Here is a 16,804-nt window from a genome sequence, read left to right as displayed (position 1 = left end):
CTCCCTGGAAAGATAAACAAGATTGACAGTGGGGGTTGCCTCCGAGGAGAACATGAAGCTTGGGAAACAAGTGGAAGGAAGATGCTTCACTATGTACCTTTCTGGAATGTTTTGAATTCTGAATTGTGAGCATATATTAACTATTCAAGAAATAGAACAATAAAAATCAATGAGTGGGTGGTAAGGAAGTGAATGGTGCATATGTAGCAATTCTTCCAAGAACTTTGGCATTGGGGGAAGAAGAAAAAGTCAGTAGAAGAGATCAAGGGTGCTAGAGGACCAAGGTAGGGCCCTCTTAACCACCCTCTCAAAATTTGAAGGCTACAGAGAGAGGGCCAGAATGGTAGAAAGATGGGGAAACAAGATGAAACTTGAGATAGAGGGACTGGAGGGAGCAAGTGGACATTGAGCAGGGTGAGGAGTTGGAGGGGAGAATACAAGACCATGCCTCATTTATACATTCTCAACAAATACAAAGACAACAATTGACTGTGGCCTGAGGGGAGGGAGCTGAGCAGAAAAACTGGTTGCTTCTCCTGAGCACCTTCTGCTAAAGTGGCATATTTTCAACCACTTTAAGGTAACGTGTTTATAGGATGATGGTTAAAAGTGATAAAAGACTGTAGAGAAAGCAGCAAGGTAGCAAGACTGGGAGGCCCATGGAGAATGGGGCTCATTTCTAGGCTTACTCCTTCTGCCCAGTCTGTTGTTGCACCAGCCATAGGCTCATTCCCTGGAGTTCAGAGCCACCTCCACCCTTATGTTGGGTCTGCCCCAGATCTGGGCACACGGCAATGAGCAACTGAGTCCTGGCTCCTGTTCTTGAGGAGCTAATCAAATAGTAGAAAAATCTGTGATTCTCTAAGCAGAGAATCACAAAATAATGATGCCATTGCACTTGTAACACACAGTATGGGGGGAAAGTGCAGGGTTCCTAAAGATCATAGGCATCTATTATGCTCTAGAGGAAAGGGACAGTACCAGAGGAAGTGGTATTTAGACTGACAACTGAAAGGAGAAGAGGACTTTTCCAGATGTACAGGCATGTGGTGTGTTGTGGGGAATGTGAAGGGACACCCTAGTCCAAGGCTTTGAGGCTGTGAGGTCACTGAGGAGTTTGGCATTTGAAAGAAAAGCTTGGATTGCAGAGAACAGAAAAAAGGATGGCCAGAGATGAGGCCCCAAAGAGAGATCATTACCTTAGCTAACTGTCTTTTAGGCTATGTCAAAATCTTGAAAACTTTCTTCTTACTATTGAGAAGCTGTTAAGGGGCTTAAAACAGTGGGGTGGCACAAGCAGGATTTTTAAAAACTAAAAAACATCATTTTGGCCTCTGTATAGTAGGATGTCCAAATGGGAAGGGCACAAAAGTGAAAAGGTTGGATTTTTCAGGAGGCTCTTTCAGTGGTCTAGGTGAGAGATGGTGGTGGTCAGACTAGAACAGTTGTAAACAATGGAGGTGGGGAGGAAAGAATGGCTTCGAGATCAATGTTGGAGGGAGAGACAACAAGCTCTGGAGATTTAGTGTGAGGTGTATGAGGGAGGGAGAAGTCTAGCTGATTACTCCTCATCTTCCCCCCAAAACCAAGCACAAATAACTGGGAAGATACGGGGAGCATTGGCTAAGTTTTGACTGTGTTAAAAATTCAAGTGATGATTTTTGTACTCAATAGTCTCAGTAAAGAAGCATTTTCTGAGATAGGCTGGGGGATTGATCATGGTGTGTAATCTTTTTGATCATTTACTTTATTCTGTTTTCCAGTATCTTATTGAGAATTCTTGCATCTATGTTTATTAAAGAGATTGGCCTTACTGTCCCTTCTGGATGGGTCCCCAGGTTTTTCACTTCATGTGAAGTTGAGCTCTTCTTTCCTGCTGATTTTTTTGACTCATCACCATTACTGTCTTTTACCTTTTCAAACGCTTTAATGTAAATGATCTTTGGCTATAGCATGATATTGGTAAGGAACCCCAGACATCTGAATTTTCCGGTTCATAATTGATTGAATTTTCAATGAGAATATCCCATGAGTGTACTTTAGTTTTGATTCCACACTGAGAGAAAGGATAAAAATACTCATAGTAACCCATGGACCTTCCGGTTGTGGCACAGCAAGTTCCTAGGTACAGTTCAGACGACTGGGGTTCCTGGCAATTCCCAAGAACCTGCCATTTAACTCTCACCTGCAGCCACTGTTCACTATAGGTTATAATCACATCTTCTAAACCATAAATGGACACAAAACCCATCAGCAGCACAACTAACACACCAGTGATCTTCATCACTCCAGGATACCACAGGAAACAGGACGTGAGGGAAACAGGAAGAGGCTGGGAGATTGATTAGGGCCTGTGGAGTATGGGAGAACTTGGTAATAGTTGTATGGGGAATCTAGTAGGGAATTTACAAGAGCAGTCACTGGGACTGGAGAACATGAAGGAAGAACGTGAGTCTTCATCACACTGAACAAACAGAGCAGAAAGACCCTATTGGGGTAGTAGAGTGGTGAAGCTGGCCTTGAGAAGGGTAGAAAGTCAGGGTGTATGTGATTTTAGGGTATAATTTGGGAAGGGAGACCTGTGAATCTTGGAGGGGCTAATGAACTCAGAGAATAGAGAAGGGTCAGTGTGATGATTTTGGCTTGATTGGACAGGAGAGGGAAAAACTGTAAAGGCTGTAAGCAGGCAAGGATAACTCAGAATCTGAGCCCCTGGGAGTGAAATGGCTTTGCATGGAAGTGTCATTTAAAATGTAGATTTACTGATGAGGGGAATTGGAAATGACTTCCAGGAACTGGGGATAGAATTGATGTGGATTTTTGAAGTTGCTATCTTAGTGGATTCAGTTTGGTATTAAAACAAAACAAAACAAAACAAAACATCTTAGACTGGCTAACTCAAAGACAACAGAAATTTACCGCTTACAGTTCTGGAGGCTGAAATTCCAAGATCAAGGCATCAGCAGATTCTGTCTGGTTAGGGCTCACCTTCTACTTATGCCCATTTGTTTGGTACTGGGGATTGAACTCAGGACTTTGTGCTTGCAAGGCAGGCAGCAGAACCACTGAGCTAAGTCCACAGCCCACCTTCTACTTTATAGATGGTCCCCTTTCCCTGCATCTTAAATGGTAGAAGCAGGGCATATCTCCTTCATGACTTTGTTTGAAGGCACTCATCTCATCTGATCATCTATCAAAGGCCCCACCTCTTAATCTCATTATATTGGAGGATTTGTTTTCAACATACGGTTTTTAGAGGGAGATACAAACATTCAGACTACAGCGGTTGCTGTGAGTGTAACAGAGATATAATGGAAAGAAAAACTGTGGAGTTGAAGAAATTAAGGAGAGTGGAAGAATGCTCTGCATGGACTCCCAACCAGAGGTGAGGGAGAGAAGAAGGTAGTATGAGTGGGTACACAAACTTCAGAAGAAAAGATTTTGTTGAAAGAGGGTGTCTTAGTTACTTTTCTCAGGAGAAAAAAATATCTAACATCCAAGGCTAAAAGAGGAAAAGTTTATTGTAGCTCACAGTTTTTAGATGATTCTGTTCATAGTTGGCTGGCTCTAAGCAAGGTGGCATGGCAGAGGGGCATAGCAGAGGAGAAACAGTTCATGGTGGGCAAAGGGCAGCAAAGAAGAAGGCAGCAAGCAGCAAAGTGTCAAAGCAGCAAGCCACAACAGCAACACTCTTTCTGTCCCCTATAGTTTGGCAGGCAGCACTTATATCCAGGGTGGGCCTGTCCATTAGCCACACCTAGAACTATGCCAAATCAATCACTGGACTAATTTAGTAATCACACACCTTTAACCCCAGCATCACACACTTAGTCCAGGCATCTCTGAAAAGCCCTACCTATTACTACATGGGGCTTTGGGGGGACATCTAGACACAAGCCATAACAGAGGGCAATGAGACAAAGTCCTGGAGCAGCCAGTGGAGAGCCAGATATGGCCTGTAGTCTCTGGGGAAATCCATGCAGATCCTCCTCTTCCCAGGAGAGGGATGGTAAGCCCCAATTATTAATACTATTGCTATAGCTCCATTATACACAGTTTTCTATCACCACTGCTTTCTGTTCCTTCTGGCATTCAGATGAGGAAAAGAGGGGATAGCTTAGGGACAAGTGCTTAAAGATAAAGGAGTTTTTGAGAGAATCCCACAGTATCACTAACACACAACTCCACTCAAGCAGCTGAAGCACCTCTAGAATTTTCTGATGATGACTTGATATCTATAGCCTATGGGGATTGAGAGGGCATTGATGTATGTGTGTCACCGGCAATTAACTTTTTCTGCATTATTCCAGTCCCTACATCCCTGTGCCCATGAACTGGCTCATGGGTTCCATTTGCTTATCCTTTTCCACTTCCTGCTGCCCAGCCAGTTTGGAGTTAGTATAGGGAACAGTTTTACACTGGCAAACAAAAAATATTACATTGATGGCAGATTCACTCCAGAAAAACAAAATGTCAAATTCCAAAGCTAATAGGGATTTGTTTATTGTCTGTCTTTTAGGATCATCAAAACAGGGTTTCTTCCCTTTAGCTCAGCCAATTTTGAGTCTTTTTAATTTCTGTGGGTTCACAGAGATAGGCTAATTTTCACATTATCCTTAGCCGCTTGTCCCCAAGCTGCCTCCTTTTCCACATCCAAATGGCAGGGTGTACAAAATGTGCATAGGTGTATGATATGAAGCTATATAAATGACTGGGCTAAGCTCTCCCTGTCTCTCCAGGTACTTGTGTCTTGGTTTGTGGTTTCCATTTTATTCTTCCACTCTCAAGAACTCAAATCTGAGCTGGGTGTAGTGGCACATGCCTATAATCTCAGCATGCTGGAGGCAAAGGCAGGAGAATTGCAAGTTTGAGCCTAGTCTGGGCAACTTAGTGACTGAGAGAGACTCGGTCTCAAAATGAAATATAAAAAAAAGAGTTGAGGATATAGCTCATTGCAAAGGCTCTGGGTTCAATTCCCAGTATCACACACACACACACACACACACACACACACACACCCACACCCACACCCTCCGATCATAAGTGCAGCTCACAGCCTTTTCCACCTGTGCTGAAGACCCTGCTGTGGCTGTCAGTGCCATGACAAAAGAGCCAAAGTCTTAAGTACATACAAGGGTCTGGACATTTCCTTAGTTGCCTCTTTATTTTCCCGTTTCCCCAAATTGTCATGGAAGTGTCAGGATTGTGCCTTAGTCCCTACTGCTGTTCATCTCGTGGACATAGTAAATTAATAAATATGAAGCAAAGCAAGGGCCATTGAAAACGTGCCGAGTCATGGGACAGAAGACCTTGCTGGAAAGACATGCTCCTTGTTCATTGCCACTGCAGACTTCTGCCTGGTCAGGCCCTTATGGTATGCACTGCTGAGGTGGTCAGTGACCACCATGTTTAGCTACAACTCAAAACTCAGAGTTTGACTGAGGATTTTCATCTTGCTTCCAGATAGAAGAGGTGGTCTCAGAAATGTAGTGTGGATTCTTGACTGTTGGGATCGTTGGAATTTTTCAATTATTTATGACAATAATGACCTAGAAAACAAAATATTAGAACAAGACCAGAAAATTCAGGACCTGTGATCACAGATTACTGTAATTTCAGAACAGCTGGCACCTTGCGTTGTGTTTCCTTTGTGAATTCCTAATCTCTTTTATGAGACAGTAAGCTCCTGGCTTCCAAGGACTCTCTTGCACATTTTTGGATCCTTCCCATGTTTAACATGGTGTGTTGAGCACAGTAGGCTATTGGTAAATGTTTACTGAGGGGTTGGATAGGGACTAAGACAGTTACCTCCTCTGTGTCACAGATGATTGCTCAGGGGAATGAAGACGGAGTATTCAGGAACTTCTAGATAGTGTTCACAACAGAGCAATTACCACCTGAGCCTGGGTTTCCCCAGAGAAGAGCACACCCAATTAATAGTTTATTCAAAATGACTTTAATATACCTTGCCTTGGAACCACTGAGGAGAATGGCCCAAACTGGTAATTTTCACGTCCCATCTGTTTATGAATCTTTGTCAGTTTCTCCAACTATATTCACCCAGATAACTTTCTATGTTATTTGTGGGAAATTCCTTTTAAGAAGAATAGGGACTGTGAAAGTAGATAGGACAAAAAGTGACTGAATTCTCTTTGCTGAAAGTTATAAAAATAGGAATAGAAAGAAATGAAGATGGGGAGCATTCTGAAGGGTCATTAGGTTGGCCTCCTCTTTATCATTGCTCAATAGCTATTGAGTGTCAACCCACAGTGGGCACAGTAAGTGGGTAGGATCTCTGCACAGCGAATTAATCCATATGCAAGCACAGTGACCCCAATTGCTTTGCAATAGAGAGCCACATGGCCTGTGCCCTTAAAATACATCATTTGGGCAGCTGCCAGAGGGCTGATTTATCCCAGCTGGCCAGAAACAGCTCTGAGATCATCAGCGCTTTTGTTAATTGGGAGAAAGGGGCAGAGGAATCAAGATATTCCTGGGCACTAAGCATTCATTAGCCACCTGGCCTCCCTAAATTATGATCCTACCATGATTTTCCCAGTGCTTCCACTGAAATTTTAATATTTGGAATGTATTAATAACTCGGAACATGTCATTTCCTAAATAAGCAATGCCCTTCTGGACTCAGTGGAGAAGGGAGCCCAGAGAATAGTTAAACTACCCAGTGAGCTGAGCAGTGTAGGGTGACCCTGGAAGTTCTATCTCTGAAGCAAATACAAACAAATGCAATGTCTGAATGGACCTCTGGGTTAATGCTCCTGATTTTTATTCATTTGTTCTTTTCGCATAGCAACTTAACAAGACTGGCTCTGGGAAAAACAGATGATAACAGCAGCTAACAGTTCTAGAGTACTCAGTATGCATAGCCACCGTGCCTTGTGGATTACACCTTGCACTCCCCTGAGCGACCCTGTTGGGCACTGTAACATCCCACGAGGCTGTACACTTCACAGGGGCAGAGGCTTGCTCTCTCTTAGGCCTTTTGATCTCCAGTGCCTAGAACAGTTCCCACTTAGGTGTTTAGTGTGTGGTGAATAAATACACGAGTACCCCCCCCACCCCTTTGAATAAGGTAGTTGAGGGCATGGCAAAGTTGGTGAATCATCCAGCTTGTATGGCTTTAGAAAATGACAGGGCCAGGAATCACAATCTCATTTGCACTGTCAGACACCTTGCCCCAAAGGTACAGAGCCAGATCTGCCTCCCCTTCAGGTCAGCTCTGGTCAGTGCTCTGTCCTTCAGAATGATCCCTTCCTATGGACCAAGTGTTTGTGTCCCCCTAAAATTCATATACTAAAGACTTTCCCCTCAGTGGAGCCTTTGGGAAGCAATTAGGTTTAGACAAGGTAGTAAGTGGAGCCCCTGTGTCTTTATAAGAAGAGGAAGAGACACCAGAGCTTCCTCTCTCTACCATGTGAGGACACAGATAGAAAGGTGGCTGTTTGCAAACCAGGAAGAGAGCCCTTGCCAAGGACTGAATCTTTTGGCACCTCACGTCACACTTTCCAACCTCCGGAACTGTGGGGAATAGTTGTCTGTTGTTGAAGCCACCCGGTCCATGGTATTTTGTTATAGCAGCCCAAGCTGACTAAGAAAACTCTTCAGGCCCACTCATCAACATTTACCTATTCTGTAGCCCATTCATGTAGTGGTCTGCTTTTTGCTTGTAATGTTTTGGGTTTAGATGCCCCCGCCCCCAAAGCCTCATGTGGTCATAGGCTGGATCTAGAGTGTGTGAAGGTGGAATTGATTCATGTTGCAGTGCTAGGCTCAAGGGCACTAGGATTGAGGGTGTGAGTGTTACCCACCCTAAGTAGTCTGAATAAGATAAAAGGGGCAGGGAGATACTGTTAACTGTCTTGTTACCTTTGCTGCCTTGTGTGTACCATGTTGTTTCTGCACTGCCATGCCTGTTTGTCATCCCTGCCTTGGAGTTGGCTGATTATGGACTGAAACCTCTATGAACTGTAAGCCAAATAAACCCCTTTCCCTTTAACTTTGGGTATCTGGTATTTTGTCTTAGTAATGAGAGAAAAGTAACTAACACATTGCTCTTCGCTATTGGGTGGCAATATGATCAGCTTTCTGCTCCCTCACCTCTCCAACACCTGTGTAATACATCAGACTTTGCAAAGAGACCCATGTGACATGGGTCACATGACACTCAAAACTAACTTTTGTTAAACAGGTAGAATATTAATTATTATTCCCATATCATAGGTAAATAAAAGGAACCGTGGCAAGATTGAGTGACTTACCATGACCACACAGCAAGGACCAGGACTCAGGTTCTCTGACCTCCTAGTCCAGTGTCCCTTCCTCTGTGCCACCTTGTGGCTAATATACTGTGTCATTCATTTAACAGCAGGTTGCATTGGAATTGAAGGGAAGAGGGAGCTGGAATGTCAATTTAAATGCTTTGCTATGGCAATATTTTTGGCAGGTGAGTTCAGAAGTCTTGGAGAATCTCTAATGAATTTGAGCTGGCATGTAGCTTTCCTAAACCTAAGCCTGGGACAGGATCATAATTGTGAAAAATCCCTGGATATGCTGCCAAACAAGAGTACTTGTCAAATCTGCACATTGGACAAGTTGATCTTCAATCCCTGGCCATTTTAAGAACTATCACTTTCACTCCTACCTTTTTGACCATTTCTGCTCCCCATCCCTACATCTCCAGAGCCTCGTCCTGTCTTTCTGGACTGCTGTGGTCTCCTATTTGGATCCTGCTACAGTTCTTCCTTGTCCAGGCCGCTTCCCACATTGGGGCCATAGTGCTCTGCCTAGTAACAATTCCAGGGACACCAACCTCCTATTTAAAAACCTGTATTTGAAGAGCCATAAGAAGTTAATGTGGCAGGCTTTTAAAAGACTTTTAAAAGTGTAGGATGATCCCAGCTGATTGGGAGGCTGAGGCAGAAGGATCACTTGAGCCTGTGAATTAGAGACCAGCATGGACAACATAGTGAGATGAGATCATCCCCCCAAAAACTGATTACAAAAGTAAGAAAAAACTTTCTTTGGGGAACACTTGAAATTTTTTTTTTTACTATTTAAAAAGTTCTCTATTTTCTTTGAGAAGGTGAACTCAATGAGAGCAGGTTTTCCCCCCTGGTACTGGGAATTGAATCCAGAGCTTTTGCACTCAACTGCATCACCAGCGCTTTCTTTTGTTTTTTATTATGAGAGAGGGTCTTACTAAGTCACTAACTTGCTCAGACTGGTCTCAAGCTTGTGATGTTCTCACCTCAGCCTTCCAGAGTTCTGGGATTACAGGCATGCATAGGCTTTTCTCAATTTATGATACAAATTTGTTAGACACCTAACTACTAAATAATACGTGAAAGAATAACCACACATGACGTCAGGTCTACTGAGGTCTTAAATCTTTTGTGTGTAACAAAATTTAAAACATTCCATTTAAATTTATATTTAAAAGGATATTCCAATCTTTGACTCCAAGGAAATATTCTAAAAGAAGGGAAAAAAATCAGCTAGGCATGGTGGTGCACACCTGTAATCCCAGCACTCTGAGAGGCAGAGGCAGGAAGACTGCAAGGTCAAGCTCAGCCTGGGGAATTTAGTAATTTTGTGAGACTCTGTCTCAAAATAAAAAAATGAAAAAGAAAGGGCTGGGCACATAGTTTAGCTTGAAGGTTTTGGGTTCAATCCTCAGTATCACACACACACACACACACACACACACACACACACACACACACACAAAGGGAAGAGAAAAGTCAATAAAAACCCAGAAACAATTTAGAATGAGTAGTTAAGTAAATTATGTGGTGTCATTTTGATGGACTATCATACAGTCACTAAAAATTATAATTATGCAGACTATGTAGGAACATAAAATGCTTATGATATAATGTTAGGCACGCAAAGCAGAACAGCAAATTGTATGTATACTTGATTACAACTCTAAAAATGATGTTTACATGTGGGCAAGGACCAGCAGGAAGCAAGGAAAATGAAAACAGATGATTAGTTTGGCTGGTGGGTTGTGAGGGAGTCCTCTTTGCTTTGATGTGTGTTATGTTTACTGTGTCACCCACATAGTTTTAAAGGGATACTGTTCAGCCCTTTTGGGGACTGCAGGCAAGGCTGTCAGTCCGAGGCAGGCACACGGATGACAGCAGGGGCTGTGGTTCCTGCCTGTGCCTCGCTGCTCGGTGCTCCTGGGTGCTGGCTCTGCTGGTGGGAATTCTGTGATCCAACCATGCTGTTTGTATGATGGTTCCCAAGTAAAGCGTTGCTACAGAAACTTGACAACAGATGGATATTTATATTTAAATGCCATCATGTTCACAGCCATTAACTAATTTTTATTTTCATTTGAAAACAACCACAGCACAGAGTGAGAAGCCATTTGTTTGGAATGTTGTAGAGGGATTGCTTATCAGAGTAGGAGTTTGGATTCAATCACCTTTGAGACTGCCAAGTGTGACTCACAGTCCACATACTCAGATTGAGTTTCTTGTCTATTTGAGCCCTTTTGTTGCTCCTGGCAGATATGATGCTTCATCTAAGAAAGCTCGCCTCGGGATGGACAGGCCAAGCTCTGGAGTCAAGGGAGCCCTAGGGTCAAATCCCAGGTATCCCACTGACAAGCTCTGTGACTGTGGATGAGTTCCTTCTTATCTCTTGGAGCCTCAGTTTATTCATCTGTAAAATGGGGAGATCAAAACCTATCTCTAAAGGTTATTGAGAACATGGGAATTAGCAAATGCACAGAGATGCTCAGAGTTAGAGTGGCAGGCATATAGTATGTGCTGAATTAAATGGAGAGACAATAGTGAAAGACTGGAGCAGGCTAGTGGGCTTTAAAACATGGATGCACAGGAAAAGTGAGTGTTAAGTAGAGATTTGAGGAGCGTAGCAAGTGCATGGGAAAAGCAAACTGCTGCTAACATATGCTGCAGCATAAAGGAGAGGCTGGGAGTTACTGCCACTGCACAGATGGCAAGAATACTGTTTCTCCTGGGAGCAGCTGCAACAAAAACAAATGTGAGCAACGAAGAGGCTCCTAACTTTTTATTTAATTGCCAAAAAAAATCAATTGCATAATGTGAAAATCACTGTAGCCACCTGCTCTACCTTCTCACTAAGTCAAGCCTGGTCTGCAGCAATGGGATCAGCCTTCCGGGCTGCTTTACAAGAAGAGCTTCCCTAAGAATCTGACACCAGCTCCATCTATCATGGGAACTCTTCTGTTTTAATCCCCGGCAGTTCTGTTGAGACCAAGGTTTCCACTGACCTTGAGATTCAGAATTAATTAAGAAACTAGTTATACAAGTATGAAATAAACTAAAGCAGGAAAACTTTAAACTTTGGTAGCCAATATAAAATAACCAATGCAGCTAATGTAAAGTCCCCCCTTCCCTCTTCCCCCTTGCCATGACTTTGTTTAGGAAAGTAAAAATGTTGAAAGGAAAAAGTGGTACTTATTATTCTGTAAAAACTTAAAAAGCAATAAACCATTTTGGTTTCTCAAAAGTACATCTTGAACACACAGGAACCTTCTACCATCTCAGGAAGTGGAAACTAATGAGCACATTGCATGAAAAAATTAAATACTCTGTATGGTATTTCCAGAGTCAACAGAAAATCCACTGGGCATTTATGGCATCTGAAAATTGGTTTTATGAAACCTACTGAGCCAACTTTCGTGCTGAAGCCAGATCTGTGAAAAGGACTGAACAGCGGCACTATTCACTACACTTGGGGATTTGTGCGGAAACAGCTTACAGATTTTCTGACAACCTTGTCTTTCAATTCAGATGAATGAAGCACCATTGTTTGGTCATGAGGAGCTTTAATAAAAAAAGTTGTCAGCAAAGCTGTTTCTTATTGGGTCTAAGTGTGTGGAAATGACAGTCTTTAAATTTTGCTTGAAAAATGAAATTATACTAGACACCAAAATCAATGCCAAAATCAAATCAACCCTGAACGAAAAAGAAAGTGACAGAATGCCAAATTCAGACTGATAACCTCTGGGCTTTGTTAATAGTTACATTCACATCTCCCACATTGGATCCAGATTGAGATTACTCTCAGAGAAGTGGTTGGGGTATATGGGGCAACTGAAATTTTGTAGATGGCTGGCCACTTGAGTGTCACATTGTTTGATGCTACCTGACTCACATGTTTTTCAATTCAGGACATTGACTTCATGGAGAGGTTAGTGATGGCACACCAAGACATACTTAGATCTTCTAAAACTGTAGTCTTTCTTGATTGAATCTAAATTTTCAAATACTGCACAGTATAAAGGCTTCTGTTTGTAAGTCAGCTTAAACTGACTGTTGGGTAGACTGTTGCTTCAATACCCACAGAGTTGAAAGAATATACATAGAGCCAAGGATGCTAAGGCTTTCAAAACATCCAGCTCAACAAATGCCACTCAAGGAGCAAGATTTATTTCTTCATCTTCTTCAAGAGCAAGTGGTCTAGCAGAAAGTACAATGGATTTGTAATCAATAGACCTGAGTTTAAATTCTAGTGGAAAGGGGGTGAGATTTAGAATCTGGAATGTGGGTATGTATTGTGTGGACCAATCTTAGCAACTGTGAGATCTTAAAAAGGAAAGTCATCGTTACTTAGAGTCTCACTTTACTTCTGAGAACTGGGTTTATTAGTAACATTGTTCTCAGAGGATAGTAGGAGGATTCCATGTGATAAGATGTACACATACATGAGATAGCATCTTGTAAAGAAAGTACTATATTAGCTTTTCATTGCTGAAACAAAATACCTGAGATAACCTACTCTAAGGAGGCAAGATTTATATTGGCTTATAATTTCAGTCCATATTATCTCAGCTCCATTACTTTGAGTCTCTGCTAGAACATCGTGGCACAAGTGTGTGGTGTGGTAGAGAAGGTCATTCACCTTATAATGGGCAGAATATAAGAAGACAGAAAGGGACCACGCTCCCAGTGTCCTCTTCAAGGGCATCCCTCAGTGACCTAATTGCCTTCCACTAGGCCCCGCCTCCTAAAGCTTGCATCATCTCCCAGTCATACCACAGGCTGGCAACCAAATCTTTATAACACTTGGGCCTTTGGGGGACATTCCACACCCAAACTACAGCAAGTACTAGAGTAATTTAGTGTCTAAGTTATTTTCGCTAATACCCAACACCCAAAGTTAAAGAAGGAAAGGTTTATTTTGGCTCACTATTTGTAGAGGTTTCAGTCCATGTGATTGGCTGGCTCCAAGCAGAGTGGCGTGGCAGACAGGCATACAGAGGGGAGACAGTTTATGGTGGGCAGAAGGCAGCAAAGTGAGCAAGCAACTAGCAACAAGCCACAACTACAGCTCTTTCCACCCTTAATCCTCATGCCCTTGATCCTGGCATTGCACCAAGAATCAATCCCAGTGTCACACACTCTAGATCCAGCCACCTCTGAAAAGTCCCACTTCCCCATGACTGCATGAGGCTTTGAGGGGACATCTAGATACAAGCCATAACATTTAGTTATTATTCTTGTTAATGATTGTGTGCCCTTTGATAGATCTCTTACTTTTTGGAGAACTTTAGTTTCCTTTTCCATGAAACGAGGTGTGAGATGATACGTGTGTCCTCTTCATAAAGTCATTTTAAAGTCCCAAAATGAATTATGGGGGAAAACTGGCCTCAGTATATAATATGTTATTATTTCAGCCATGTTTTCATATTAATTAAAAAATGTTAAAGTGGAATACTTGGAGTAGTAGCCATTCTGAGACGACTTGTATACCTTGTTGAACACAGCCATTCATTTAATTTGACCTACAGGTGATTTTCAAGATTTTAATAATCCCTTAAATAGTGAAAGTCATAATTATAATTTGATGGCTTAAAAAAGTTATGTTCTCGTGTTACCACAGAATTGGTTTCAATTGTTTCAGAGGCGAATGGGACCATTGCTGTTTTGCCTTTCTCCTTTTGGTGGTTGATTACTGCTGCTTTCCAGTTTCTCCATCGTTGGTGTCAGTCATATTGGCCAGGAGGCAGTCCTAGTGTCCTCGTTGCCCCCTCACCCTTTGCAAATCCAGAAGAGGTGGTCTTTGCTAGAAGATGGGCATTTTCAGTTTCGCACAATCTTTGAAAAGTTGAAGGGAGCCTCAGACGCACTACAGAATCAGGCACATTAAGAATACTAGGTAGGTTGGGCCAGGGATTTAGCTCAGTGGTTTCGTTGCCTGCTGTGCAAGCACAAGGACTGGAGTTCGATCCCCAGTACCAAAAAAAAATAAAAAAAAAGTAAGGTAGGTAGCCAGGCTTTAACTCAGTGGTTCTGCACCTGCCTTGTAAGTGCAAGGCCCTGAGTTCGATGAATACTAGGTAGACAGATGGAACTCGAGAAATTGCATAACGTGCATCCTTGGAGAAAGATATGTCTTCTTGCTGTGCAGGGACATTGTAACCTTTGAGGCACCTTATGGTGTCACTGTACCATTGTACCACTGAGGCGCCAACATGCCTTGAACATTTCTGTCACCACCTTTATTTGGAGGGGGTTAGCTGAGCCCAGCTGTATACATAGCCTTTCTTTAGAGTGCAACCCAAAGAGAGATGCTGTTGATGTTATCCTTACAATTTCAAATAAAACATTTATTGGTGAAAGGTGGTCTTATTCCTGTTCCAAGATCCATAATATTGGTTTCCAGCTGTTCTCTGCATCTCATAGGGCATTCAATTCTCTTGCAGCTCTGTGGAGTTCTTCCTTAGCAGGTCTTTACCTCATCAGACAGAGACAAAAGAAAATTCTTCTTTCTTGTGCATTTGGACTTCTGGAGAATGATTGAGAGGTTAAAGGGCCACTGAAGCTGTTATGACAAACCCAAGGGCTGATCCACTTTTCACATTTCTGTGTGTAAAGCTCCCAGTGAAAAGCAGAAAATGGCCAATTGGTTAAGAATTGAAAAATGTGAAGTGGCACAAAGGACTAAGTCCCTCTAAAAAGTAAAATAAGAACAGTAAAAAGCAAATAACAGAACTTGTTAGCGACTACTCAAGAAGTCAGAGCAAAGAACATGGGTAAAGATCTCTGTGTGTGCACATACAGAATTTGTATTAGCAGACAAGAGGCAGAACAGCAAAAAGGTTAGGACAAGTAGTCTTGTGTTGAATCATAGTCCCCAAATTACTCAACTTCTTTGAGTCTTAGTATTTTTTTTATCTCCTAGTAAGAAAAATAATAGTACCCACTTCATAGGATAGTCATGAAGTTTAAATGAGCTATACAGTACATAAAGCACATGAAGTACCTGGCACAGGGCAAGCCTTCAGGAAGTAGCACCTATTTTATATCCTCATGTATTTCCATCAAGTACTGCAAAGATAAAATGAATAATTCCTGAGTGGTCATGAGGTTTTAAGATTGGGGTTTCCACTTCCTACTATTATAAAAGGCAAACTCATATCTCCTAAGAAAAATTTTTGTACTTTTTTGTGGGGGGGGGTCAAATTCTTTCCCTATGCTTTTACTTTTTAGAATATTTTTGAATGGTTATTCATTTTTTCTCTTTTATTCTCCATTTAAAAAAAATCCTGATTTCTGTGAGCTTTTCCCAACTTTATCTTCTACTTGTTTTATTCTGCTACAATATTTCTTGTTCTCAAATAGTTCTTAAAAAGAGTATTTTATTTCATTGATGTAATATTTTCTTACATCTGTGAGGATATTAATTACACTTTTTAAGGAGTTTTCTTCTACTCTGTGCATTGCCTTTATTTCTTCTAGGCTCCTTTGTGCGTTGGTTCTGGTGTCTCTTTTCCTCAAGTAGTTCCCCCCATGTTCGGTGACTGACCTCATATTTAAGTGTAGTGTGCTGAAAAGCTAACCAGAAGGTGTTGTGCACAGGGAAGACAAAATGGGTATGGTCAAGGGATGGGGCTTTGGCTTCTGATGGGGGCCACCTAAATGTCTTTCTCTGGGAGCTGTCAGTTTTTAATGAGAAAACTTTTGTTTTGAGGGTTTAAATTTAGTTCTGGCACTTGGGGTGCAGGAGAGAAGAGGGCAGGAAGTTCTCTCCATCCAGCCTGTTTTTCCTTAGTTCTCCCATTTTTGAGGCAGTCTCATCTTGCCCTCACCTGTGCCTAAGTCCCAGATTCCTGCACCTGGCTCGTTGATCCCCAGGTAATGAACCTGGCTTCTGCTTGCTGGGGGCAGGGCTAGACTATGAGGAGGAGACAGACATCACAGGGCAGGACTGCTTCTTACACAGGCTTTGACCAATCCGTTTCCAGCCTCACCTTACACTGCAAATGGTGGCAGCTTCAGATTTCATGGAGGAGGAGCAGGGTACAGGATGGGTCTCCTAAAAGAAAAGCAGAGACAAGGAAGGAAAAAAGGTTGTTTCAGAAGGAAAGAATGCTGGGTAATGAGAAAAATATACCCACAACAGTCCACGTCCTTGGCTTTTTGTGCTGTTGTGAATGTGCCTTCACATTGCAAATGATCAAGTCAAACGCTTTGACTCTGCCCCCATGTAGAGTCACTGTTCTTTGTTGGCTCTTTTATGTATCTTCAATGTTAGAAATGGACATTTCTCATCTGCTGTTTGCTCTTCTCTTTTCTTTTTGCTTTAGGATGTTTTTTTACCTCTTTAATTCTGTTGCTATCATTTTATTGGGTTTTGGGAGGAAGCAGAGATAAATACCCATATTTATTTACTCAGAAGCCCACATTTAGAATTTAAACAATGCACAGGCACCCAGATTCCCTTCCTAAAGGTTCTCACTGGGGTGGGGTCATGGGCAGGATCTGGTCATTCCTATTTTAAAGGCTTC

This window comes from Heterocephalus glaber, unplaced genomic scaffold (genome assembly GCF_053883595.1).
Source record: "Heterocephalus glaber isolate CG9 unplaced genomic scaffold, H.glaber_assembly_v1.0 deba00001666, whole genome shotgun sequence".
Classification (NCBI taxonomy): domain Eukaryota; kingdom Metazoa; phylum Chordata; class Mammalia; order Rodentia; family Bathyergidae; genus Heterocephalus; species Heterocephalus glaber.
Note: the sequence above shows the minus strand (reverse complement) of the source record.